Source organism: Mus caroli, unplaced genomic scaffold (genome assembly GCF_978045245.1).
Source record: "Mus caroli unplaced genomic scaffold, Mus_caroli_1 scaffold_1, whole genome shotgun sequence".
Lineage (NCBI taxonomy): Eukaryota > Metazoa > Chordata > Mammalia > Rodentia > Muridae > Mus > Mus caroli.
Genome location: NW_028227256.1, coordinates 92304089 through 92331935, shown reverse-complemented (window position 1 = coordinate 92331935; position 27847 = coordinate 92304089).

Sequence of the window (27847 nt, the reverse complement as noted above, 5' to 3'; positions counted from 1 at the left end):
AAACCAAAGGTTTTATATTTTTTTAATTCCAAAAAGCTTCATCAGTAGTTTTGTCTCCCCTTCCTATTGTCACCTTTTTCCTGCCCTTGTCAGGTTGCCTCCTCCAGATGAATCTAAAATAGAATGTTCAAGTCTGCAGCAAAATCCCTTGTTTCTGTTTCTCTATGAACCTCTGTTTTGCTTTGTTTTGTTTTGGTTTATAGCTTATTTTTTGCAAAGACAAAGTTTTTTATGATTCGTGTATTAATGCATTTTGAACTTTATTCTTCCCAAGGACATTATTCACATTTCTAAACATTTCTATCTCCTCTTATTTAATATTTCAAGTTAAACCAGAGTTTCTAGTCCCAGCTGTAGGAACATTTAGCAACTTTAACCTTCGGTATAATCAGTTTTATTTTTTTAGTTGAATTTATTATTTGTCCTGGAGGAGGCTCCAAATAGCTTTTTAATTGCATAGAATATCTCTAAATTTAACTCATTTTCTCCTTGGGATTGTCTACCCAAGCAATTTTACTTTATCATTCCCTTCGATGGTGTCTTTTTCTTTTTCAGTTCTTTCTGAATCTGAAAAAGAAAAATCTATAGCCAGTTGAAAACATGTTATATATCTTGATTTCTCTGACCTTTGCTATTGATGAACAAGCATAGTGATTTCTCATCATGCTTTGATGGATGTGGCACTCAAGGCTTTTCTAACATTTTCATCTACATCTTCATAATAACTGTATGGATTCATGGCCTTGCTGTTTCCATAATTATTTCCTTAATGTAATCATGAAGACTTAGAAATTTTAATTCCATGGTCTTATCTACTATGAAGTATTGTTTCTTAACCTTCAAAATGCTTACCATCAAAGCAAAATTTGAAAGAAAGAAACAAACAAAAAATCAAATAAGTATGCACAGACATGAGAGCTTTGAGACAAATGAATTTCAAGGTAACTCCTAACACGAAGATCACAAAATGAATCAGGCACTTGACAAAAAAAAAAAAAAATTAAATGTTAGAGTTTGACATGACTAGTTAAATTATTTCTCTTTCATGTTGGTCATTCTGAAGTCTGAAGCAAAGGCTTGCCCACTCTGCTCAAGCTATTCCTACATTCCTCTTCCAATCTTAAATTATTTCTTTTCTCTTAGTATTTCATATAGGCCCTTATTTGCCTTCATTTACCTAGTAAGGGGATAAAAGGATGCATTAAAGCATGAAGGGGCTGTGAGTGTTCCACACACTGTTTTCTTTCTTGATTCTTCTAAATATAAATGACAATGCTGATACCCAGGTCAGGATTTTTTGTGGTGATTTCTATCTGCTTCTGAGGAGCATATTGCTCATTTGCGAAATGTGTTAAGATATCTTAACACAACCAAAGCACAAGAACATGGCCAGGGATCATTTTTGCAACTAGAGTTTAAATATTAAACTATACTTAATTATTAATATACAGCAACTCACTACTTTTGAAAGTCAGGGGGATAATAGAACTCTGGGCATCAGTTAGCATTGTGTGTGTGTGTGTGTGTGTGTGTGTGCTTCTGTGTGTGCTTCTGTGTGTGTCCATGTGCATGTGTGCATGCAAATGTATGCACATGCACCTGCATATGTGAATGCATGTGTGTGTACATAAAATAACATATGCATATATATATATCGATATGTGTATATATATTATGCAAAATAGGCAAAATGCTTTAATAGAATTCAATCAGCAAATACTTCAGGTTTGTTTTGATTTAGGCAGGAATCTAAAAGCATGGGAAAATAAACATACATAAAGGAGATTCCTTTGCCCATCTCCTAAAGCACACCAAACTGCCCTGAGCTAGCTGTGGGCTGTCCCCCAATCTCCATTGTCTGGCTACTGCTCTGCTCACCTCCATCAGGCCTGCCTAAGAAGGAACATCCCAGACCATTATATCAAGAATATCCACTTCCAGGCTGCCATAGGAGGCATTCTGCAAGGGAAACTTCTATATTAGGGCTAATTTCTTGATCCATGCTATACCAGGAACATCCAGGAACAAGCAGAACACTAAAGACCAAAGTAAGAACACAGTAAGAATGAGGGCAACATGGTGCCTTCCCAGCAAAGCTATACCACTACAACAAGCTCTGGATATCCTAATAACCATAATGGATTCCATTAAGGAGGAAATAAATCCCTTAAAGAAATACTGGATAATACAATCAAACAGGTAGATTCCTTTAAAGAGGAAACTAAGAAATCCCTTAAAGGAATATAAGAAATGTATAAGAAAGAAAATAAAACTGTTCAAGACATGAAAACAGAAATACATGCAGTAAAGAAAACATAATCTCAGGTAATTCTAGAGAAGGAAAACCTAATGAAGAGAACAGGAATAACAAACACAGGCATCACCAACAGAATACAGGAGGTGGAAGAGAGAATCTCAGAAGTAGAAGATACAATAGAAGATATTGATACATCAGCCAAAGAAAATGTGAAGTCTAAAAAACTCCTGACACAAAACATCCAGGAAATCTGGGATATTATGAAAAGACCTAACCTAAGAAAAAAATAGGAATAAAATAAGGTGAAGGGTCCCAGCTCCAAGGACTAGAAAATATTTTCAACAAAATCATAGAAGAAAATGTCAACAACTTAAAGGAAGAGATGCCTAATAACATACAAGAAACTTAAATAAGAGCAATTAGATTGGATCAGAAAAGAAATTCTCCTGGTACATAATAACCAAAATACAAAGTTTATAGAACGAAGATGTAATAACAATATTAAAAGCTGCAAGAAAAAAAGGCCAAGTAACATACAAAGTCAGACCTATCAGAATTATACCTGACTTCTCAACAGTAACTCTAAATGCTAGAAGAGCCAGGACAGGTGTCTTATAGTCCATAAGAAACCACAGATGTCAGCCTAGACTAAAATACCAGCAAACTCTCAATCACCATAGGTGGAGAAAACAAGATATTCCAAGACAAACAATATTTAAACAATATGTTTCCCCTAATCCAGCCCTATAGAAAATACTTAAGGGAAAGCTCCAACACAAGAAAGTTAACTACACCCAAAAAAACACAGGAAATAACTCCACACTAGAAAAAAAGAAAGATAAAGGAAGCATACACAAATAAACACACACACACACACACACACCACCACCACCACCACCACCACCACCACCACCACCACCACCACCACCATTACCACCAGTCAAAAATAAGAGGAATTACCAAATCAACAGTCATTGGTCATTAACATGTCTCAACATCAATGAAATAATTCCACAATAAAAAGAAACATATTATATGTAACTCCCACTACTGGATATATACTCAAAGGAAATCAAATGTGTATACCAGAGGTATGAATTCTCTCATGTTCATTGCAGAACAATTCATGATGATCCAAAGCTGAAAACTTCAAGTGTCCAATCAGTTAACCTACAGATTCCTTACAATTTGTGTAAATTCATTTACTTAAATAATAGTAACACATAAAGAGAATGGAATTCTGTTGTTTGCTATGGTGCTATCATCCTTTGTCAAGGAAAATCAGTCAGGCATAGAAAAACAAGCACTCCATGCTGTCACAAATGTGTGAATTCTAAAATGTTTATTTCAAGGAAGTTGAAAATAGAACGGGGAGAGTAACAGGGGAGAGTGGAATTGGGTGGGAAAATATTGACCAGTGTTTACTGTGTTACATTTAAGTAGGTGCAGGATGTTCCAGAAGGCTATGGCATTATGATGTTACCTTATGAAACAATTGCATAGCACCTTCTGTAAAAAATAAGAACAGATTTTCAAATATATATTCTAGATAAGTGAGAAACACATGTGAAGAATGTTTATCCAGTAGCAATGCATATCAAAATATGATGTACATTTAAAAGTAAAATTTTCATATTTTATTTATTATTTAAGATAACTTTAAGAGAAAATTAAATGATTTCTTTGGGCATATGCATCTCCAGAAGGAACAATTTAAATAGATTGTACAATAGAAAGTCTAGTCAAAGTCAAAAATAGAAATGTATGCAAGATACATGCTACAGAAGAGTGATTTTTTTAAAATAATTGTTACAACTAATCATTAATTGATATATAAGTATATCACACTGTTGTGGTTTGAATGTGCTTGGTACAGGGAATGACACTATCAGAAGGTACTGGCTTGTTGGACTAGGTATGGCTTTGTTGGAGAAAGTATGTTACTATGAGGGTGGGCTTTAAGACCTTCCTCCTAGTGAAGTCAGTCTTCTCTTAGCTGCCTTTGGAACAAGATGTAGAACTCTCATCTTCTCCAGCACCATGCCTTTCTAGATGCTGACTTGATTCCTGATATAATGATAATGGAATGAACTTCTGAACCTGTAAAACAGCACCAATTAAATGTCCTTATAAGAGTTGCCTTGGTCATGGTGTCTCTTCACATCAGTAAAACCCTAACTGCATGCTCACACACACACACACACACACACACACACACACACACACACACACACACACAGTGGTATATATTGTCTCAACCAGGGTTATACACCAGCTGCCTGTGAAAAATAGATAGACATGCAACAAAATCATGTACCAAGACAAAGATTTATGACTTAATTTTTCAGAGCAAAAGTAAAACTATTCTACTATCCCTTTATTTCAAAAGGATTGTATCTGTTGATCACAGAATGTTAATCCTGAAACAGAAGTAGGCAAGGATTGATTCTCTGGGGACTAATGCTAGTTCAAGATAAGGTAATCAAGTTCTGGGCTTGCAACATTCCAGCCTCTCTGTATCACTGTGGTTCTAATGAGCGATCAGTCTTTTCACACACAGATTTTATTTCCAGTATCTTAGACTCAAGACTCATTCTGAATGATTCTTAGGCAAAATCAAAGTTTTAAAAACATGTTAAGTTTTAGAAATTTAATGCAATATGACTTTTTTTCTAACTTTGCTTATTAGTTTACATAGCTGGGCAATTTTAAAACAGTTTCCCTAGACTGAAGGAAAAAGCATTATAGGATAACAAAAATCAATTTGCTATACAAATCCAGATAATCACTAAAGTAGATGCATAAATTCCTACTGCTCTTGATATTGAATATAGAGTCTGAAAACAGCTTAGCTGTGATTGAAGACCAGGACTAAGTCTGGCAAACAGCTTGTCATGATTGAAGACCTAGTATTAGGCATTTTAACCAGCTGCCAAGCTATGCTCATGCATGTGAGATATAAATTGTAGTTCTATCACATTCATGTTCTGCTGTATGAGCCCAAAATTATTCCTTCGCTTCTTTCTCAATTTCCAACATGTCAGTAAATTTTCATGTTTTGATAAGAACACTTAGCTCATAGACATCCACTAACTCATAAATATTTTTAAATGGGTAGAAATGTACTCACTGATTTAAATAGCTTAACACATTGATAATACAAAAAGAAAAAGAAAGAAAGAAAGAAAGAAAGAAAGAAAGAAAGAAAGAAAGAAAGAAAGAAAGAAAGAAAGAAAGAAAGGAAAGAACAAAAACCCTACAGCTTCTCACCTCAAAGTGATACAGTTTACCCTAGAGCCAAATCTGAATGACTATGACCCAAGAAACGTGGATTTAAGTTGCCTCAGATTTCATATTCCCAAGGAGAAATAGCTTTATAGATTTTATGGTAGCAAAATCCACAAATCAAAGCAATTTGAAAACACATTTATGGATGCATTGCAGAGGGATTTCAGCAAGTCAAGTGAGTCTCTCCCATAGGGCTCAACTCATAATAACATTTTGAGTTGGTAGAAGTGAGAGGTCTCTTAATAGATTTCCAAAGGGTTTTAACCATTGATTACAGAATGCTATCGCTGATACTGAAGCGGGCAAGGCATGATTCTTTAGGGACTAATGCTAGTTCAAGATAAGGTAATCAGGCTCTACCAGCAACATTCCAACCCTTCTATATCAATGCTATTTTAATTAGTCAATCAATCTTTGCACATACAACTTCCTTCCAGAAATTCTCAGTCCCAGAATCTATGCTAAGGGAGAAAAAAAAAAAAACTTCAATAAAATCTGAATCACATCAACAGCAAGCATGGTATGATGACTAGCCCTACAGGTGAGGTGCAATAGTGGCATGCATGCCTGGGCAGTAACCAACAGCTCTCTAATTGGAGTCAAGACCCACTCAACAAAAGGCAACCTCACCAGTATGACTGTCAAAAGGTAAGCTGAACAAGAGAATGCCAACACATATGACAAAAAAAAAAAAAGTCCCGAGGGCCTCAACCCTATACAAAGAACTATAGGCAATTGAGGAAAACTAAGGGCAGGAATATGCTCTTCTCCTGGGAAGAGCACTCTGATTGGTTGTCTATATTGTGCTTAAATATCCATGAAAACATACTTACAAGTAACATTGTGTGGACCAAGACCTAGATTTTCTTACCTAAAATTCAGTATCTTTCTTGTGGAACCTACATGAAGAGTTATTTTCATCAAAATGCTAACTATCAATATCCCAATTAACTTTTAGTTAATTGAGTGAGTTAGTTTCCATTGTTTTGCGCTAATTTTTAGGAAATATAAAAGATCAAAATTTACACATTTGTCAACAAGAGCACACATGGATTTAACCACTCAGATAAAATTAATGTCCATAAACAATGTTTTACATTATGTTGTATTGAAATGTATGCTCATTGATACATTCTATTCAAACACCACTGGACTATATTTATCTTCACTATATTTATTTTGCTATATTTACTTAAGGGGAGAAAAGTACTGAAAAAGAAATACCTCTAAAGTATTCCAACCCAATACCTAGGCGAGAAGAAGCGGAGCCTGACAGAGAAATGGAAACGAAGCTGATAACTAAAACTTAAAGGGAAAATAAAATTTAAAAAGAGCAAAAGAGGAGGAAAAAGCAGGCTGCTCAGTGATTGTAACACAGAGTATACTTGCCGTTGGTCTCAGGACAGCAGCTACTTCAGCTACTCAAAATCCATCTATGGCCAATTGCATAAAGAAAGAACTGCTAGAAGGAAAGGTGTACAGCCCAGAGCTGCCATGTTTCTGATCTTTCCTATTCCATTCACTCATGTTAGGCTTCCTGGCTGTACACATTACATCCGCAAATTATAGCTAACCTCTTGTAGGAAAATGGTCCAGAGACACTGTGGATAAACATTTATGTTTGTGGCAGGGATGGAAGGGAAGAAAAGGTGTGAGACTCATTGAATCTCTCAGGCCTTTGGGCCTTTTCCTGGGTGGATGATGAAGACTACAACTAATAACACCAGGTAGACACAGGTGGCTGATGATCACATTATTTTGAGCCCAATCCAACATCAAGCTGATGAAATGAATTTACAGAAGAGATCTCACTAGTTACTTGATGATGATTCAAGAGGTGGGAAATTTTTTTCTTCTTCTGTTTTCTATTTTTATTTTTTACAAGACCACACAAATTATCATTCGCATTAAAATATTTTCAAGTGGTTTGATTTTTCACGAATTTCCCAGCTGTTCCCTGAAGTCTTAAAAGCATATGCTTGACTAGCGTTCATTGACTTGAAAAGAACTGTAAGCTATAAAATACTTTTATAAGGACAGATTGCATGAAATATGAGTTGTTATCTCTGATTTTCAAGAAATATGTACAGATTTGCTTTAAGGAAAATCTGCGTTAGATACTGAAATTTGCACCTGTGAGATTTAGTCCTTCGTTAGCTCTGAACTTCTGCCTTTCTTGGAAACACAGCATAAAATATCTTGTAAGAATTCTAATTTGAGAAAATAATATTTCCCAATGAAAATATGTGGCTGATGTTTGATTTTAGGGAAAAAAATGAAAAGTACAAATAAAGTCATACCATAAAAAGGTTAGTCTTTGTATGCATTTGAATTGTTACCATTCCCCCTCACAGACAGACTTAACCATAGCAACTTACTTACTACTGATATTTTTTTTTCAAATAAGTTTGATAGGCTTTGGTTTTTATTACCAATTTTTCTTTTATGGCTTACACACAGTAGCTTTTGACTAACTTTGTGTTTTCAGTTTAAAAGGCAGAGTCTAGCAACAGTTAAAAATACAATTTGAGAATTAAGGAGAAAAAAAGATTTCATAATAACCACCCACCATTTCCTGTACTCTTGATAATTGTATTTAAATCTGTTCTGTATTTTATTGTTATTTCCCACAGATACCAAAGAGTCCTACATCACATACTAGTATGCTACAAGCCCATTTTATTCCCTACATCACTGTTAGAGGCCCTCTTCATTTGATTATTCAATAACTTTTATGGGCTCCCTTTGTTCTCTAGCAATTTCAAATTGTGTATAATATACTATTTTTAGATATACTTTAAAACAGTGACTGAGTATGAAATCCTTCATGAAGTTTGTTTATAAAATATGATTTTAGAGTGATCACACAGAGTTTGTGTCATCATTGTTTGTAGCCTATAACTAATGAGTACAGTATAAGAAGATAAACAACATTGTTATCAAAAAGATGCAGACTGTCAGTTTGTAAATTAGGTCTTGAGACTACCTATGTAGTTGAACATATAAAAAGAGAAGATGGTCATAGGTTTCACAAGTGACTTCCCTTTGTTGTCTTTTTCACTCTGATTTCAGTATGAAGATACTGTACATCATGCATGTGTGTGAGTGTGTGTGTGTGTGTGTGTATTAAACTTCCATGACCAAAAATTAGATTCTACTGTCATAGTATCTTTATTTTTTTACTTTTGTTTTTTTCTTTGTTTGCTTTTGTTTGTCTTTCCCAGATATGGTTTCTCTGCATAGCCCTCACTGTCTTAAAACTCGCTCAGTAGACCAAGCTCAGAGATACCCCTGTCTCTATCTCCCAATTGCTGGGATTAAAGACAATATCTTTTATTAATGGAGTCCATAACGATCCTATAATTATTTAGTTCTTCAGAGAATATCAAAGCACTTTCAGTCATCCCTACAGACACAGGTTCTACAAACTGTTTTCTCAAGCAATCAAAGTTTATCAAGTAATAGTATAACTTAGATTAAATATAAGAGCATAGCAGTTTTACATTTTCATTTGCACATGTTTCTGTTTTTTCAGGACTTAGTTACCAGTGTGTCTTGTGTCTTCCATCAATAGATCTTGGCTCTCATTTTGCCTACTATTAAATGTTGCCGAATCTATATTAATTCAGTATCTATCTTTCCATAACTACAATCACTGTCCCTTTGAGCTTAAAGTCCTTTCTAAAGCAGAAAACAGAGAGGGAGAGACAGCTCAAAAGTTAAGAGCACTGGCTGCTCTTCTAGAGAACTTGAATTTGATTCCCAGAGCTCTACAGTCCTTAACACTAATACCAGGACATCTGACACCATTTTCAGAACTCTGCACATGCATGACGCCTGCCACGATCAGTATCTGGAGGAGAAAGTTCTCCAGACATTCAAAACAATACCTATTATATTTTAATTTATTTACAAATTTATTTAGACCATTATTACTATATTATCATCTATTTAACATGTCTTCATCCAAACTGTTTTTCTTTTTTTCTACACAATTATAATAAATTTTACTGGATTTTAATATTATCTTTTGTCCTCTACAGTTTGAATAGTACATAAGAGAATTTTAATAATGATAGCAAAATATTTTAAAGTATAGATGGCACATAAAATTTGGAAATATTTTGAAGAATTTTCTTGAAACACTGTAATTTATTGAAAGAGATAGAGTTATAAGATTATTAATAATTGTACTTCTTTAAGAATAAGTATATTTAGTAATAGAATTATTATTCACATTAGTATATTTTGAACATTTTAAAAGTCATTGATGTTTTTAAACCTAAAAATCACCTCTAAGATCAAAACTAGTGAAATATTTTTTAAAATATATATTCCATAGAAAATTTTCTATAAGTTTAATTCATACTTTATACCATATGAAAGGAAAACATGAAAACAATTTGAAAATAAACCTCTAATCCTGAATCATGGTGAATTTCACAGACAGAAAACAATTCTCAGTCGTCATAGCAGCTCCAAACACAGGAGCGTACACATAGGAAGGGTTGCCCTTCAGGGTAGAGTATTTTTGATATGTTAGTGCATATACAACCTCAGACCAACTGGTCTAGTGAGGACTGGTACTTATTAAAACCAACAATAGCTTGCTGTGTGATGTCAAGAAAAGCCCAGTGGGGATCCAAAGTGTCATAAAGTGAAAGACAGAAGTCAAGAAACTCATTCAGGTGTACAGGAATGTGATGCTAACAAAGATTAGGACTTTGGGGCTAAAAACTAAGGTCAAGAATTAAGTAGTTTGTTTCAGGAGAGACTAAATATGTACTGATATTCTGAAGAATAAAAAGAGAGAAAGAAGCAAAGAATATTTCATGTTCTTTCTTGTCACCCCACAGTGTCAAGCCAATGGTTAAAGTATGACTGTATACAGACTATCTTCTAAATATTTATCCCCTTACTTGATATCTTCCTCCAGGAAACCATCTGGGTTTGTGACCTGCTTCTCTTGTCTTGCTTCTCAGCATAAGCACCGTGCAAACTCCAACCTCAGTGGGATCCCAGAATTCATCTTTAAACAGACAATGCATTCTTTGAAAGTATCATTCTTAAAAATTACACTTCTAATTATTCTTTATGTTATTTGATATGCCACTTAAGACAAGCCATGTCTCCTGTCACTTGCACTGGTATAACTTTACCACATTCTCTAGTGTTCTGTAGTGCAGAGGACATTCTTGCCTATCTTAAAACACAAGTACTGAAGTCAAAACATTTATCTTTTCCTGACCTTCCAGAGCCACTTTCTGACGATCCTGCTGTCACTCATCTTTAAACACTTCTCCAGTAATCACAGGAGCAGATACCTGAATACATGATCCTTTTTAAATAATAAATTACAAATATGACCCTGATGGTGAGCACTGTTCATCTTTCATTTTCTCTTATATTTCAACTCGATGTAATTCAAAAACATTGTTAAAATTCTCTTCGTTTACATTATACCATGCATTTAAATTCTCCATACTATTATCTATAATTTGGCTATTGTTCTAGTGACTTTAACACTGGAACTTTAACACACCATGGCTTTCAACAGCACTGTTTCAGTACAATCAACCCACTCTTGCTTGTGGAATTTTAATTTTAAAATTCTCCTTAACACGGCAGAATTCAAGTGCTTAAACTTTAGTAAACATATTATAGTTAATGGAAATTTTTAGCCTAAGTCATTTTCCCCAGTAGAACGTCATTGTTTTTTGCTACATTAAAGTACATTGGCTTCATATCCTGTTTACACACTGTGAAGGAATAGTATCTGTAACTCCCAGGAGAAAAAAGGCTCTACTTCTGGTCCAGAATGCAGTATGCCACTCTGCCTCTAGGTGGAGCTCTGATTTCTTTCTGTGCCACACAAACCTTTCTGTCATATTACCATAGGCTGTTTTAAGTTAGAAAACTGAATAGCAACACTGAATACTGTAGAGATGCACTTTGCTCAGTAATACTTGAGTTGTTGCAATATTTGATTATCCATTTGGTTGTTACAGAAAAATTCTTAACTGTAATTGATGGTTGTTGCCGTAATAGTATATTGCCTGTATTTCTACCTCTAGTAATGGGCTTTATGTGCTAGATTTTAAAATCCTTGAGCCTGGGCAAGTGCACAAGTCTTTTTAAAAGAAACATGGTTTACTTGCACAAAACTGATCAGTTTGAGAGATCATTAATGCCCTTGAAGTGTTTTTTGTGGGTGTGAAACAAATGGTGAGAATTTGAATTGGTCCCTCTTATTATAGTATTGAAATTAAGTCTACTTAATTTATCAAGTCATGTTCATGCCCTGATTTTATATACTTGTATCTATCAATAAACATTGTGATACTTGAAAAAAAAAAAAACACCAAAGGAAGACAACCTGCATAAATGAAAAATAGAGATTGTAATCCACAAACCTATAAATGTGCTGCATTCCTATAGATGAAACGTTGCCATATTAAAAATCCATTTAAATAAGACATTTTTTTCCAGGAAGCCCGGTGATAAGAAAGAATATCTTAGTAATTTAATATACTACTACTCCACACACAAATTTATCTTGAAAAACATGATAAATTTTAGAATATGAATATAAGTAAAGGATAAATCTTAAATTTAAGATTAACTATTATGTCAAATGTTGAGTTGTGCATGTCATATATATAAATATTAAACTTGATGAATAACAATTTCAGTATCTATCATATACATATATATACACATATCACTAATATTTTTGTTGTATGAAACGGGCACAGAAATATGTTTTCATCTGTTTTGACAACAAAATAAATCAATGTATTATGGCATTATTATTCTGTGAGTCATCAAAAATTACAACTGAGTTAATGAAAAAAATCCTCAAATGAATATCAAATGACTTTCTTTGCCCTGTTTGATGTTTTAGTTGAAAACAATAAAACACACCTATCTAATCTATGAACCTATGACAACGTATAAAGTTGGTACCTTTTAGCTCACTGCATAATTATTTGTCTATTTCACAATTATCTGTGGTGTGTTGATGCTTATGTAATCTCTACCTCTTAAATATTGATACAGACTCCATAAAGTCTGACCACAGATTTTCGTCTAATACATTCAATTAAAATAAGAGCTAAGAGTAGGTTCTATTAGTGTTATATACTAAGTACCTGAGTGTAAAAGTCAGAAAAATAGATAATTCTGAGAAACTTCTGAATCCAATAATAAGGGAGATAAATGGTACAAACTCTACAGCCAGTCCTACAGCACCCAGAGGAGGCTCCACTACCAGGCACTCTAGCATGCCCAGGATCTTAGGATTAGAGGAGATTAGGACACAACATCTGTTCCAAAACCACTAGGAGTAACTGGGACCAGCAGGATCAGGGGACACAGGAATCATGCCCAACCAGTGGCTCTGGTTCCTTCTGATCTGCCCTGATTTACCTTGGATGCTATCTCTGCAACCAGTCTCACAGCACCAGAGGAGATTCAAATCCCAGGAGCCCTAACACATCCAGGATCCCAGGATCCCAGGATCCCAGGATCCCAGGAGATTGGTCATACAAGAATCTGAACATTTCAGAGGCAGCTTAACTCTCAGCAAGTCTGAAACACCCAGAATCTTAGGAACACAGTGTCCAGGAATCACAGGCTGACAGAGATAGCTAGACTCTGAGGAGTTCTGACACAACCAGGATTATAGGAAGGACAGGCTCCAGTCAGATATAACGAGGGCAGGTAGCACTAGAGATAATCAGGTGGCAGGAGGCAAGCATAAAAACATAAGCAACAGAAACCAAGATTACATGGCATCATCAGAACCCAATTCTCCCACCATAGCAAGTCCTGGATACCCCAACACTCCACACCAGAAATATAAGACTCAGATCTAAAATCACTTCTCATGATGATAATAGAGGACTTTAAGAAGGACATAAAACTCCCTTAAAGAAATATAGGAGAACACAGGTAAAAAGGTAGAAACCTTTAAAGAGGAAACAAAAAAAACTTCCTTAAAGAATTATAGGAAAACACAATCAAACAGGAGAAGGAAGTGAACAAAACCATCCAAGATCTAAAAATGGAAATAGAAACAATAAAGAAATCACAAAGGGAGACAACCCTGAGGTTGGAAAATCTAGGAAGGAGATCAGGAATCATAGATGCAAGCAGCACCAACAGAATACAAGAGTTAAAAGAGAGAATTTCAGAGGCAGAAGATGCCATAGAAAACATTGATACAACAGCCATAAGAAAATGCAAAATACAAAAAAATCCTAACCTAAAACATCTAGGAAATCCAGGATACAATGAGAAGACCAAATCTAAGGATAATAGGTATAGAAGAGAGCAGAGATTCCCAACTGAAAGGGCCAGTAAATATCTTCAACAAGATTATAGAAGACTTCCCAACCTAAAGAAAGAAATGACCATCAACATACAAGAAGCCTACAGAACTCCAAATAGACAGGACCAGAAAAGAAATTCTTCCTGTCACATGATAGTCAAAACACCAAATGCACTAAACAAAGAAAGAATATTAAAACCAGTAAGGGAAAAAGGCCAAGTAACATTTAAAGGCAGACCTATTAGAATTACACCAAACTTCTCACCGGAGACTATGAAAGCTAAAAGATCCTGGGCAGATGTCATACAGACCCTAAAAGAACATAAATGCCAGCCCAGACTACTCTACCCAGCAAAACTATCAATTACCATAGATGGAGAAAACAAGATATTCCATGACAAAACCACATTTACACAATATCTTTTCACAAATCTAGTTCTGCAAAGGATAATAGATGGAAAACACAAACACAAGGAGGGAAACTACACTATAGAAAAAGCAAGAAAGTAAGCTTTCAAGAAACATAAAAGAAGATAGCCATACAAACATAATTCCACCACTAACAACAAAAATAAGAGGAAGTAACAATCACTTTTTTAAATATCTCTTGAAATCAATGGACTTAATTCCCCAATAAAAATGGCAGACTATCCGACTGGATACATAAACAGGACCCAGCACTTTGCTGCATACAGGAAACCCACTTCACTGACAAAGACACACACTACCTCAGAGTAAAAGTCTGGAAAACAATTTTCCAAGCACATGATCCCATGAAACAAGCTGGAATAGACATTCAATTATCCAATAAAATCAACTTTTGACCAAAACTTATCAAAAAGGACAAGGAAGGATATTTCATATTGGTAAAAGGAAAAATCTACCAAGATGAACTCTCAATTAGTAACATCTATGCTCCAAATGTAAAAGCACCCACATTCATAAAAACAAAAACAAAAACAAAAACAAACAAAAAAACTTTACTGAAGCTCAAAGTATACTTCACACCACACACAACAATAGTGGGAGACTTCAACACCCGACTCTCAACAATGGACAGATCATAGAAACAGAAACTACACAGAGACACAGTTGAACTAAAAGAAGTTATGAAACAAATGGATTTAACAGGTATCTATAGAACATTTCATCCAAAAGCAAAAGAATATACCCTCTTCTCAGGACCTCATGGTATCTTCTCCACAACTGACCATATAATTGGTCACAAAACTGACCTCAACCATGTACCTTATCAGATCAGATCACCACAGACTAAGGCTGATCTTCAATGACAAATTAAAAAAATACAAAGCCCACATACATGTGGAAGCTGAACAACACTCTACTCAATGTTAACTTGGTCAAGGAAGAAATAAAGAAAGAAATTAAAGGCTTTTTAGAGTATAATGAAAATGAAGCCACAACATATCCAAACATATGGGGCACAATGAAAGCAGAAGTAAGAGGAAAACTCATATCTCTAAGTGTACTCCAAAAAGAAAATAGTGAGAACTTACACTAGCAGCTTGACCTCACACCTGAAAGCTCAAGAACAAAAAGAAGCAAATAGACCCATGAGGAGTAGAGGGCAGGAAATAACCAAACTCAGGACTGAAATCAACCAAATAGAAACAAACAAACAAACAAACAAACAAATCTATACAAAGAATCAACAAAACCAGGAGCTGGTTCTTTGAGAAAATCAACAAGATAGATCAACCCTTAGCCAGACTAACCAGAGGCCAGAGACAGTATCCAAATCAATCAAATCAGATATGAAAGGGGAGACAAAACAACAGAAACTGTGGAAATTCAAAAATCATCAATTTCTACTATAAAAGTTTATACTCAACTAAATTGGAAAATCTGGATGAAATGGACAATTTTCTAGACACAGACCAGGTGTCAAAGTTAAAACAGGATCTGATAAACTATCTAAACAGTTCCATAACCCCTAAAGAAACAGAAGCAGTCATTAATAGTCTCCCAACCAAAAAAAGCCAGGTCCAGATGAGGTTTACTGGAGAATTCTATCAGACTTTTAAGGAAGACCTAATTCCAATTCTCTTCAAACTATTCCACAAAATAGAAACAGAAGGAACACAACCGAATTTGTTCTATGACACCACAATTACACTTGGACCTAAACCACACAAAGACTAAACAAAGAAAGAGAACTTCAGACTAATCTCCCTTATGAACACTGATGCAAAATTACTCAATAAAATTCTTCCCAACCGAATCCAAGAACACATCAAATCGATCATACACCATAATCAAGTAGCCTTCATCCCAGGGATGCAGGGATAGTTTAATATATGGAAATCCATCAAGGTAACCCACTATATAAACAAACTCAAAGGAAAAAAAACCCACATGATCACTTCATTAGATGCTGAAAAAGCATTTGACAAAGTTCAGCATCCCTTGATGTTAAAAGTGTTGGAAAGGTCAGGAATTCAATGCCCATAACTAAACATAATAAAAGCAATAAATAGCAAACCAGTAATCAATGTCAAACTAAATGGAGAGAAACTTGAATTAATACCACTAAAATCAGGGACTAGACAAGGCTGCCCACTCTCTCCTTATCTACTCAATATAGTACTTGAAGTTCTCCCTCGAGCTTAAACAACAAAAGGAGGTCAAAGGGATACAAATTGGAAAGGAAGAAGTCAAAATATCACTATTTACAGATGATATAACAGTATACTTAAGTGACCCCAAAAATTCCACCAGAGAACTCCTAAACCTGATAACTTCAGAAAAGTAGCTGAATATAAAATTAACTCAAATCAGTGGCCTTTCTTTACTCAATGGGTAAACAGGCTGAGAAAGAAATTAGGGAAGTGACACCTTTAACAATAGTTACAAATAATATAAATATCTTGGTTTGACTCTAACCAAACAAGTAAAACATCTATATGACAAGAACTTCAACTCTCTGAAGAAAGAAACCAAAGAATACCTCAGAAGATGGAAAGATCTCCCATGATTGTGGATTGACAAGATTAATATAGTAAAAATGGCCATCTTGCTGAAAGCAATCTACAGATTCAATGCAATCTCCATCAAAATTCCAACTCAATTCTTCAAAGAGTTAGAAAGAACAATTCTCAAATTCATTTGTAATAACAACAACAACAAAAAGATTAGTGAAAACTATTCTCAACAATAAAATAACTTTTGTGGGAATCACCATCCCTGACCTCAAGCTGTATTACAGAGCAATAGTTATAAAAACTGCATGGTATTGGTAGAGAGACAGGAAGGAAGATCAATGAAATAGAATTGAAGACCCAGAAATGAACCCGCACACATATAGTCACTTTATATTTGACAAAGGAACTAAAACTATCCAGTGGGAAAAAAAGACAGCATTTCAGTATGTAGAAAAATGCAAATCAACCCATTCTTATCTCCTTGTACAAAGCTTAAGTCCAAGTGGATAAAGGACCTCCACATAAAACCAGAGACACTGAAACTTATAGAGGAGAAAGTGGGGAAGAGTTTCAAAGATATGGGTACAGGGGAAAAGTTCCTGGACAGAACACCATTGGCTTCTGCTGTAAGATCAAGAATTGACAAATGGGACCTCATAAAATTGCAAAGCTTCTGTAAGGCAAAGGACACTTTCAATAAGACAAAAAGGCAACCAACAGATTTGGAAAAGATCTTTACCAATCCTAAATTGATAGAAGTCCAATATATACAAAGAACTCAAGAAGTTGGACTCCAGAAAACCAAATAACCCTATTAAAAAGGGAGCAGAGTTAAACAAAGAATTCTCAACAGAGGAATACCGAACAGCTAGCTAAGAAGCACCTAAAGAAATGTTCAACATCCTTAGTCATCAGGTAAATGCAAATTAAAACTATCCTGGGATTCTACCTCACAGCAGTCAGAATGGCTAAGTTCAAAAACTCAGGTGACAGCTGATGCTGGTGAGGATGTGGAGAAAGAGAAACAGTCTTCCATTGCTGGTGGGATTGCAAGCTAGTACAACCACTCTGGAAATCAGTTTGGCAGTTCCTCAGAGAACTGGATATAGTACTACTGGAGGACCCAGCTATACCACTCCTGGGCATATACCGAGAAGATGTTCCAACATGTAATAAGTACACATGCTCCACCATGTTCATAGCAGCCGTATTCATAATAGGCAGGAGCTGGAAAGAACCCAGATGTCCTTCAACAGAGGAATGGATACAGAAAGTTATGGTACATTTACACAATGAAGTACTACTCAGCTATTAAAAACGATGAATTCGGACACCCGCCAGCTACCCACGACACCTGCCACAGGAGCTTAAGACTTCTGGTGAGTGGAACACAGCATCTGCTCCAATCCAATCTTGCAGGACCTGAGACTGCATTAGTTAGGGTAGCAGAAATCCCGGCCTGAGTAAAGGCACAAGCCCCTTCCGGTCCTACCAGCACCGGGGTAGCTACAGCACAGAGTCAGCTGGCACCCGCCAGCAACTCACAACACCACCCACAGGATCTTAAGACTTCAGGTGATCTGGCCACCCTCCCAGTCAGAGGACAGGTCTCCGCCCAGCCGGGGATCCCTTTGCCTCAGGATCAGAGGAAGCCATCTTGGTTCCTGGACTCCACTGAATCTAATCTGCACAGGTGAGAGTGTGCACCACAGAAGCTGGCAGCTTCTGGGATAGGCAGGAGCCACAGAGCCTCTGAGGTAGAGCCCTTTTAGGGCTCCAGACATCCGACCACCCTCCCAGCCAGAGGACAGGTGTCCACCCAGCCCGAGAGCCCTTTGCCTCAGGAGCGGTGGAAGCCATCTTGGTTCCAGGACTCCCCTGAACTTAGTCTGCACAGGGGAGAGTGTGCACCACAGAAGCTGACAGCTTCTGGGACAGGCGGGAGCCACAGAGCTACAGAGGCAGCACCCTTTTCGGGCCCCAGACATCAGGCCACCTTCCTGGCCAGAGGACAGGTATAAACCCGGCCAGGGAGGCTTTTGCCTCTAGATTGGCAGTAGCCATCTTGGTTCTGGGAATCCACCGAACATAGTCTGAAAGGTGAGAGTGTGCACCACACAAGCTGACAGCTTCTGTGACCCACCAAAGCAACACAGCTTCTGGGAAAGGTCCTGTTTTGGGCCTTCATCTTCAGCCAGGAGGAGGTCCAAACACCAGATATCTGTGCACCTGTAAGAGGAGAGCTTGCCTGTAGAGAGTGCTCTGACCACTGAATCTCAGAGGAGAGAGCCTGTCTCCCAGGTCTGCTGATAGAGGCTAACAGAATCACCAGAAGAACAATCTCTGAACAGAGACAACTATAACAACGAACTCCAGAGATTACCAGATGGCGAAAGGTAAACTTAATAATCTTACTAACAGAAACCAAGACCACTCACCATCATCAGAACCCAACACTCCCACTTTGCCCAGTCCAGGGCACCCCAACACACCAGAAAAGCTAGACCCGGATCTAAAAGCATATCTCATGATGATGGTAGAGGACACCAAGAAGGACTTTAATAACACACTTAAAGAAATACAGGAGAACACTGCTAAACAGGTAGAAGACATTAAAGAGGAAGCACAAAAATCCCTTAAAGAATTGCAGGAAAACCAGAGCAAACAGGTGATGGAATTGAATAAAACCATCCAAGAGCTAAAAAGGGAAGTAGACACAATAAAGAAAACCCAAATTGAGGCAACTCTGGAGATAGAAACCCTAGGAAAGAAATCTGGAAACATAGATGCGAGCATTAGCAACCGAATACAAGAGATGGAAGAGAGAACCTCAGGTGCAGAAGACTCCATAGAGATCATCGGCACAACAATCAAAGAAAATACAAAATGCAAAAAGATCCTAACTCAAAACATCCAGGAAATCCAGGACACAATGAGAAGACCAAATCTACGGATAATAGGAGTAGATGAGAATGAAGATTTCCAACTCAAAGGACCGGCAAATATCTTCAACAAAATTATAGAAGAAAACTTCCCAAACCTAAAGAAAGAGATGTCCATGAACATACAAGAAGCCTACAGAACTCCAAATAGACTGGACCAGAAAAGAAATTCCTTCTGACACATAATAATGAAAACAACAAATGCACTAAATAAAGATAGAATACTAAAAGCAGTGAGGGAAAAAGGTCAAGTAACATATAAAGGCAAGTCTTTCAGAATTACACCAGATTTTTCACCAGAGACTATGAAAGCCAGAAGGGCCTGGACAGATGTTATACAGAAACTAAGAGAACACAAACTCCAGCCCAGGCTACTATACCCAGCCAAACTCTCAATTATGGAGAGACAAAAGTATTCCATGACAAAACCAAATTCACACATTATCTTTCCACGAATCCAGCCCTTCAAAGGATAATAACAGAAAAAAACCAATACAAGGACGGAAACCACGTCCTAGAAAAAGCAAGAAGGTAATCCCTCACAAAACTAAAAGAAGACAGCCACAAGAACAGAATGCCAACTCTAACAACAAAAATAAAAGGAAGCAACAATTACTTTTCCTTAATATCTCTTATTATCAATGGACTCAACTCCCCAATAAAAAGACATAGACTAACAGACTGGCTACACAAACAGGACCAAACATTTTGTTGCTTACAGGAAACTCATCTCAGAGAAAAAGATAGACACTACCTCAGAATGAAAGGCTGGAAAATAATTTTCCAAGCAAATGGTAGGAAGAAACAAGCTGGAGTAGACATCCTAATATCTAATAAAATCAACTTCCAACCCAAAGTCATCAAAAAAGACAAGGAAGTGCACTTCATACTCATCAAAGGTAAAATCCTCCAAGAGGAACTATCAATTCTGAATATCTATGCTCCAAATACAAGGGCAGGCACGTTCATTAAAGATACTTTAGTAAAGCTCAAAGCACACATTGTACCTCACACAATAATAGTGGGAGACTTCAACACATCACTTTCACCAATGGACAGATAATGGAAGCAGAAACAAAACAGGGACACAGTGAAACTAACAGAGGTTATGAAACAAATGGATCTGACAGATATCTACAGAACATTTTATCCTAAAACAAAAGGATATACCTTCTTCTCAGCACCTCATGGTACCTTCTCCAAAATTGACCACATAATTGGTCACAAAAAAAGCATCAACATATAAAAAATATTGAAATTGTCCCATGCATCCTATCAAATCATCATGGACTAAGGCTGATCTTCAATAACAAAATAAATAATAGAAAACCAACACACACGTGGAAACTAAACAACACTCTTCTCAATGATACCTTGGTCAAGGAAGGAATAAAGAATGAAATTAAGGATCTTTTGGAGTTTAATGAAAATGAAGCCACAACATACCCAAAATTATGGGACACAATGAAAGCATTTCTAAGAGAAACCCTCATAGCTCTGAGTGCCTCCAAAAAGAAACTAGAGAGAGCACACATTAACAGCTTGACAACACACCTAAAAGCTCTAGAACAAAAGGAAGCAAATTCACCCAAGAGGAGAAGAAGGCAGGAAATAATCAAACTCAGGGGTGAAATCAACCAAGTGGAAACAAGAACTATTCAAAGAATCAACCAATCAAGGAGCTTGTTCTTTGAGAAAATCAACAAGATAAATAAACCCTTAGCCAGACTCACTAGAGCACACAGGGACAGTATCCTACTTAACAAAATCAGAAATGAAAAGGGAGACATAACATCAGATCTTGAAGAAATCCAAAACACCATCAGATCCTTCTACAAAAGGCTATACTCAACAAAACTGGAGAACCTGGATAAAATGGACAGGTTTCTAGACAGATACCAGGTACAAAAGTTAAATCAAGTTCAGGTTAATGATCTAAACAGTCCCATATCCCCTAAAGAAATAGAAGCAGTCATTAATAGTCTCCCAACCAAAAAAAGCCCAGGACCAGGTGGGTTTAGTGCAGAGTTCTATAAGACCTTCAAAGAAGATCTAATCCCAGTTCTTCACAAATTATTCCACAAAATAGAAACAGAAGGTACTCTACCCAACCCATTCCATGAAGCCACAATTACTCTGATACCTAAACCACAAAAAGACCCAACAAAGATAGAGAACTCCAGACCAATTTTCCTTATGAATATCGATGCAAAAATCCTCAATAAAGTTCTTGCTAACCGAATCCAAGAACACATCAAAACAACAGGTTTCATCCCAGGGATGCAAGGATGGTTCAATATACGGAAATCCATCAACGTATATAAACAAACTCAAGTATATAAACTCAAGTATATAAACAAACTCAAAGACAAAAACCACATGATCATCTCGTTAGATGCTGAGAAAGCCTTTGACAAAATCCAACACCCATTCATGATAAGAGTCTTGGAAAGATCAGGAATTCAAGGCCCATACCTAACCATGAAAAAAGCAATCTACACCAACCAGTAGCCAACATCAAAGTAAATGGTGAGAAGCTGGAAGAAATCCCACTAAAATCAGGGACTAGACAAGGCTGTCCACTCTTTCCCAACCTACTCAACATTGTACTTGAAGTCCTAGCCAGAGCAATTCGACAACAAAAGGAGATCAAGGGGATACAAATTGGAAAAGAAGTCAACATGTCACTTTTTGCAGATGATATGATAGTATATATAAGTGACCCTAAAAATTCTACCAGAGAACTCCTAAGCTTGATAAACAGCTTCAATGAAGTAGCTGGATATAAAATTAACTCAAGCAAGTCAATGGCCTTTCTGTACACAAAGGATAAACAGGCTGAGAAAGAAATTAGGGAAACAACACCCTTCTCTATAGTCACAAACAATATAAAATACCTTGGCTTTACTCTAACTAAGGAAGTGAAAGATCTCTATGACAAGAACTTCAAGTCTCTGAAGAAAGAAATTAAAGAAGATCTCAGAAGATGGAAAGATCTCCCATGCTCATGGATTGGCAGGATCAACATTGTAAAAATGGCTATCTTGCCAAAAGCAATCTACAGATTCAATGCAATCCCCATCAAAATTCCAACTCAATTCTTCAAGGAATTAGAAAGGGCAATCTGCAAATTCATCTGGAACAACAAAAAACCTAGGATAGCAAAAACTCTTCTCAAGGATAAAAGAACCTCTGGTGGTATCACCATGCCTGACCTAAAGTTGTACTACAGAGCAATTGTGATAAAAACTGCATGGTACTGGTATAACGACAGACAAGTAGACCAATGGAACAGATTTGAAGACCCTGAGATGAACCCGCACACCTATGGTCACTTGATCTTTGACAAGGGAGCTAAAACCATCCAGTAGAAAAAAGACAGCATTTTCAACAAATGGTGCTGGCACAACTGGCGGTTATCATGTAGAAGAATGCGAATTGATCCATTCCTATCTCCTTGTACTAAGGTCAAATCTAAGTGGATTAAGGAACTCCACATAAAACCAGAGACACTGAAACTTATAGAGGAGAAAGTAGGGAAAAGCCTCGAAGATATGGGTACAGGGGAAAAATTCTTGAATAGAACAGCAAAGGCTTGTGCTGTAAGATAGAGAATTGATAAATTGGACCTCATGAAACTGCAAAGCTTCTGCAAGGCAAAAGATACTGTCAATAAGACCAAAAGACCACCAACAGATTGGGAAAGGATCTTTACCTATCCTAAATCAGATAGGGGACAATTATCCAATATATATAAAGAACTCAAGAAGGTGGATTCCAGAAAATCAAATAACCCCATGAAAAAATGGGGCTCAGAACTGAACAAAGAATTCTCACCTGAGGAATACCGAATGGCAGAGAAGCACTTGAAAAAATGTTCAACATCCTTAGTCATCAGGGAAATGCAAATCAAAACAACCCTGAGATTCCACCTCACACCAGTCAGAATGGCTAAGATCAAAAATTCAGGTGACAGCAGATGCTGGTGAGGATGTGGAGAAAGAGGAACACTCCTCCTTTGTTGATGGGATTTCAAGCTTGTACAACCACTCTGGAAATCAGTTTGACGGTTCCTCAGAAATATGGACATAATACTACCAGAGGATCCAGCAATACCTCTCCTGGGCATATATCCAGAAGATGTTCCAACTGGTAAGAAGGACACATGCTCCAATATGTCATAGCAACCTTATTTATAATAGCCAGAAGCTGGAAATAACCCAGATGCCCCTCAACAGAGGAATGGATACAGAAAATGTGGTACATTTACACAATGGAGTACTACTCAGCTATTAAAACGAATGAATTTATGAAATTCCTAGGCAAATGGATGGACCTGGAGGGCATCATTCTGAGTGAGGTAACACAATCACAAAGGAACTCACACAAATGTACTCACTGATAAGTGGATATTAGCCCAAAACTTAGGATACTGAAGATATAAGATACAATTTGTGAAACGCATGAAACTCAAGAAGAACGAAGACCAAAGTGTGGACACTGTGCCTCTTCTTAGAATTGGGAACAAAACATCCATGTTTTGTTACAGAGTTACAGAGATAAAGTTTGGAGCTGTGACGAAAGGATGGACCATCTAAAGACTGCCATATCCAGGGATCCATCCCATAATCAGCTTCCAAACGCTGACACCATTGCATACACTAGCAAGATTTTGTTGAAAGGACCCAGATATAGCTGTCTCTTGTGAGACTATGCCGAGGCCTAGCAAACACAGAAGTGGATGCTCACAGTCAGATATTAGATGGATCACATGGCCCCCAATGGAGGAGCTAGAGAAAGTACCCAAGGAGCTAAAGGGATCTGTAACCCTATAGGTGGAACAACATTATGAACTAACCAGTACCCCAGAGCTCTTGACTCTACCTGCATATGTATCAAAAGATGGCCTACTAGGCCATCACTGGAAAGAGAGGCCCATTGGACTTGCAAACTTTATATGCCCCAGTATAGGGGAATGCCAGGGCCAAAAAGTGGGAGTGGGTGGGTAGGGGAGTGGCGGGGGGGGAGTGTAGTGTATTGGGGACTTTTTGGATAGCATTGGAAATGTAAATGAGGAAAATACCTAATTTAAAAAAAAACAAAAACAAAAACAAAACAAAACAAAACAAAAAAAACGATGAATTAATGAAATTCTTAGGCAAATGAATAGAACTACAAAGTATCATCTCGAGTGAGGCAAGCCAATCGCAAAAGAATGCTCATGGTATGCACTCACTGATAAGTGGATATTAGCCCAGAAGCTCCAAATAACCAAGATACAATATACAGACCACTTGAAGATCAAGAAGGAAGACCAAACTGTGGGTGCTTCGGTCCTTCTTAGAAGGAGAACAAAATACTCACAGGAGCAAATATGGAGACAAAGTGCAGAGCAGAGACTGAAGGAAAGGCCATTCTGGCCCACCTGGGAATCCATCCCATATACAGTTACCAAACCCAGACACTATTGTGGATGCCAAGAAGTACATGCTGAAAGGAGCCTGATATGGCTGTCTACTGAGAGGCCCTGCCAGAGCCTTAGAAATACAAAGGTGGAGGTTCGCAGCCAACCATTGGACTGAGCATGGGGTCTCCAATAGAGGAGTTAGGGAAAGGACTGTGGGAGGTAAAGAGGTTTGCAACCCCATAGAATAAACAACAATATCAACCAATCAGATCCCCCAGAACTCCCAGGGACTGAGTCATCAAAAAAAGAGTACACATGGCTCCAGCTACATATGTAGTAGAGAATGGCCTTGTTATGCATCAATGGGAGGAGTGGTCCTTGGTCTTATAAAGGTTCCCTAGTGCAGGGGAACCAAGGGTGAGAAGGTGGGTTTGGGTGGGTGGGTGGAGGAACACCCTCATAGAAGAAGAGGGAGGGGGGATGTGATAAGGGGTTTCTGGGAGGGGCAGACAGGAAAAGGGGATAACATTTGAAATGTAAATAAAGAAAATATCCAGTAAAAAAGAAAAAAAATAAGGGAGATAAATAAAGGGATAAAGGGAGTGAGTCTTTAAATAGTTGTAGAAATTGTAAATGCCAGTTCAGAGTTTATACCAAAAGGTCATTTAGTTGCCAGATAAAAGACATATACAAACTTTATATTTACAATAAACCTGAAGCATCACAAGAGCAAGTCAGAGCTATTAGAATCTACTTTCTTTCCTATCAGTAACTGCAAGCAACTTCTTACTCTTTCATCTGGTCTGCTCTTACCTTAAACTGGCCAGCCATTGGGGCCATGATCTCATGACCTAACCGACAGTGGCTTCTCTCCTCCTCACCTTCTACTTTCCTCGTGGTTCTCCTCTGACCCCAAGCCCCAGAAGCCTAAACCTCACCTAAGTCTCTTATGCCCAGCTATTGGCTGTTAACCTCTTTTTTTCTAGTAGATATTATCTTCATTTACATTTCAAATGCTATCCCAAAACTCTCCTATAGCCTCCCTCTGCCCTGCTCCCCAACCTACCCACTCCCACTTCCTGGCCCTGGCATTCCCCTGTACTGGGGCAATCTTCACAAGACCAAGGGCCTGGGGTCTGCACTTAACATTACTAGACAGAAAGAACACAGGAAATGGAAATCTAAGGGTCCTTTGGAAAGTCAGTTGGTTGGTGTTTTGGTGGGGCAAACATGTGAAAGAATGATTCGTTGAAGGAGACACAGGTGAAAGGATGTTCTGCTAAAACAAGCATGTGGAAGAACATGTGATGAAGGATCCTTTGTGAAATACATGTATTGGTCTGCCTTACATTGCACAGTTTAGCTTCATTTTTCAGGACGCCATAGAGAGAAACGCACCAAAAATGAAACAGAAACTGGTGGTGTGCTGTAGTTTTTTGACACTGGGTCTGATTGGTAGAGTGATATCAGGTGTGACAGGCACATGTGCAAAGGCAAGAACCGTGGAAGACATGAGATGATTGGAGGGTATAAATAGGAATCTACAGACATTGCGGGAGGCTGAGCTTGGCTTGCTTATAGAGCTAGCTGTGGAATGCTTGTTGGTCTTTCCTCTTCTCTGATCTTAGCTTCCCTGAGTGAGGCATGGCCAAGTTCTTGGCATCCCTCTGGGTCCCTCCTGCTGACTCCTGCCTAGGCTAAAGACTTCCTGTCTTTGCTAGGTAGTGCCATCACTGCTGATTTGTGTTTGCTATCTGACTCTACAGAGCTAGACTGCTGGTGTATACTTGAAGTGTTTGCAAGTGGATGGGCTGCTAACCTGTGAACTGAACTTCAGATTTCCAGACAACCCAGACAGGATTTGCTCCAAAGAACATTTCTACGCAGGTCCAGTTCCCTGTATCCTTCCCCCCCCCCCACCTCTGGTGGGTGGTGGGCTACAGGGGAATTTAAAGTGTTTAAGAACCATTATTAAATATAAAATTTGAAAAAATTAAAATTACAACCAAACATCAACAGAAAATGCTATGAGCTTTGATAATTTAAGGACAAAACAGCAAAACCTCTGTAGACAAGTTAGCAGAGAATAAAGAGGCTGGGGGAACAAGGGAAGACTGAGTTAAATAGGGAAGTCTCATTGTTCTTCATACCAATCTTATCAGGCAACTGCTAAATGTGCTGTATCAGACACACTGCTAGTTACTGAAGGCTGAGAAGAACAAGTGTAAATCCCACTCATCAAGCACTCTTAAAGGATAGGATTTAAAACTGAGGGAAAAAGAGATACCTTGTGGGTAGCAGAAAAGATGCAGTCTTACATATAGCAGTTTAGGAATGCTTACCTACTGTGGTCCATACTCAGAACAACTATAAATATAAAGGGTGTTAGCCCTTCCTGGAAGATTGCAACAAAACCCTGGATGTTTGCTTTTTTCATGCAGTCCTGAAAAATATAGCCTTAAATCCTGAAGCTCAAGGCAGATAACATTGCAATATGTAAGGAGAGAGGTGGCCAGGAAGTCCCACCTCTAACTGAGGAGTTACTGGCAATTGATACCTGCCGAGAGATGAAAGGGAGTTTCTTTAATGCTGTACAGCCTCCTTCATGGTCACCATGCCTCACACCAAGAGTGTTTGAGGAGTATAAATTGGGCTAGATGAGTTAAGAGGCTGCAGATG